The sequence below is a fragment of the Panulirus ornatus genome, chromosome 11 (genome assembly GCF_036320965.1).
Source record: "Panulirus ornatus isolate Po-2019 chromosome 11, ASM3632096v1, whole genome shotgun sequence".
Classification (NCBI taxonomy): Eukaryota; Metazoa; Arthropoda; class Malacostraca; order Decapoda; family Palinuridae; genus Panulirus; species Panulirus ornatus.
In genome coordinates, this window is record NC_092234.1 from 47,160,512 (window position 1) to 47,163,011 (window position 2,500).

Consider the following 2,500-nt stretch of genomic DNA (forward strand, 5'->3'; position numbering starts at 1 on the left):
CCCTCCCCCTCTCCCCGTCCTCTTCCTCCCTCCCTCCCTCCCCTACCCTCTCCTATCATATCTTGTCTCTTCTGTGCCTATGCCCTTCCTTACCCCCCCTCCCCACACCCACACCCCACCCCACCCTACTCTTCCCTCCTCCCTCCCCCCCCTCCCTCGTCCCTCTCCCCAAGCCCATCCCACAACCAACCTCCCCTCCTCTCCCCTTTCCCTAGCCTGCTCCCCTCGCCTCTCTTCCCCTTCCCTCTCCCCCTTTCCCTCCCTTCATCCTCCCAGCTATCCCCCCCTCCTCCCACTCTTCCCCTTCCCCCTCCCTCCCCCTACACAAAACGGAAATCGTGAATGATATATATTGATAAATATACGAATGATATATATTGATAAATATACCAAAAGACATTCATACACTGAAGTGAAGTATTTTGGCGTGCTATTAGAATTTAAAGAATGGGTTACGTATGAGTGACGTAGCCAGTAGATCGCTTGAAATTCAATGAAGGTAAGAATAGAAAATAGGAAAATACAGTGTTTTAATACAGTAAATTCTTCACTTGCGTTCGTGCCATTCCAAAAATCTTCGTAGGATGCGTAAGAAAGTGCCTTAGATTCACCTTGAAGATAAGCTCTTACGTCGTTCTTGCGTCTTTAAAGTCTATGTCACTTTTAAAGGCAGTTTTGCTATGTCACCCTAAGATAGCTTAAACAGTTTTTAGGGACAAGGTGACTTAAAGGTTTCGTAAGATTTTGAGAAAGTTAGGTTTTAAGTTCAAACTGTATAACTTGTGAGGAAGAATTTAAAAAGTTATTTTTTCTTTAAGAAGACTTACTTATTAAGTCACCGTGACTTAAAAGAAAGAAAAGGACTTAAGTTTTAAGTCTTTTTTTAAATGAGAAAAAAAGGGTTAAGTTTAACTTCTGAGGGAGAGCCTAAGTTTTTTTCTTAAGAAGACTTACTTATTAAGTCACCGTGACTTAAAAGAAAGAAAAGGACTTAAGTTTTAAGTCTTTTTTGAGTGAGAAAAAAAAATGTTATCTTAAGTTTAACATCTGAGGGAGAGCCTAAGTTTGAGAAAACTTAAGTCATCTTAAGTTCGTATAAACTTGTGACAACAAAGTCCTTAAAAGTTAGAGTCAATTTTGAGCCGGGGAAAACGAAGACTTAAGTCATTTTAAGTCAGCGTTACTTTTGAGAAGAGAAACTTAAGTTCGAGTTGATATTTTTTTTTTTGAGAGTAAAAAGTTATTTTAAGTCAACGTAACTTTTTAAGGAGCCTTAAAAAAGGTATTATCTTTAGGTAATGTTGGGATTTAAGGTTTGTGGGAGAGATGCCTTAAGGGATTGTATCTTGATTGTGTCTTGGAGGTAATTTTGGTGGGGCGGTTGCTTGAAGTGGGGGAGGGGGTTGCTTGAAGTGGGGGTGGGGGATTGCTTGAAGTAGGGGAGGGGGTTGCTTGAAGTAGGGGAGGGAGTGACTGAGGGGGGAAATTTTGAGGGTTTGGGAGGGCGGAAGGAGGCGGGGGAATGGTTGCCGTGGGATGGTGAGGATTGACCGGTGGGGGTTTGGTGTAGGGGGTGGGTTTGGTTTACGTGGTAGTGTTGATCAAGTGCTTGAAGGGGAAGGAAGGGTTACGGGTGTGTCTTCAGTTGGGGGTAATGAGGGACTGGGAGGGTGGGAGGTGGTGCTTGACGTGGGTGTGTTGGCCTCCTTGATGGGGGCTTGTCAATAGCGCGCGTGCGCTTTGGGGAATGGGCTTTGAAGTGGTAACGTCGTGATTGCTTGAAGGGGGCGGGGGTGCGTGTTTTTTCAGGGGGGGGGGCAGTGCAGTTTCCGGGGGTGTTTTGTGGTGGGGGGGTGAGTGTGTGGAGTTGCCGGTGTTGTCTTGGAAGTAGGAGAGTGTTGGGAGCGCTTGACGGGGGGAGGAGGAGGAGGCGTTTCCGGGGGAGGGGTGTGGTAGAGTTTGGTTGAGTAAGGGGGGAGATGATGTGTATAGAAAATGGTTGGGTAAGGGGGACATGTGTATAGAAAATGGTTGGATAAGGGGGAGATGATGTGTATAGAAAACGATTCATTGGGTCGGAGAAGCAAGGAAAATGTGTTTTTTTTTTTCTTTGTTTTTCTTTGTGTCTTTCCCCCTCCCCCTTCCTCGGTACAAAAGACATTGGTTGTTGTCGACCTTAGCGCCTGCAGACGGAGAGGTTATAAAGAGAAGGATTAAGTGTGATTATACAGGAGGAGAGGGTATATATATATATATATATATATATATATATATATATATATATATATATATATATATATATATATATGCCCAAACTAAGGCAGGTGCCTATTCTAAGTCATGTGTCTGTGTGTGTGTAGCATAAGTGGTGTATAGCGGTATAGCCATATGGCTGATTATAACGGAATCCATTATTATTATTATTATTATTATTATTATTATTGTTATTATTATTATTATCATTATTATTATCATCATTATTATTTATATTTATTTTATT

The 2,500-nt window shown here is 42.7% G+C and overlaps 1 protein-coding gene across 3 annotated transcripts in view; it reads right to left on the reverse strand.

The window, feature by feature from the left end:
- LOC139751469 (nuclear hormone receptor FTZ-F1 beta-like) overlaps positions 1 to 2,500 on the reverse strand; it is a 515,727-nt gene that overhangs the window by 388,105 nt on the left and 125,122 nt on the right. The gene's annotated exons all lie outside the window — the stretch shown is intronic.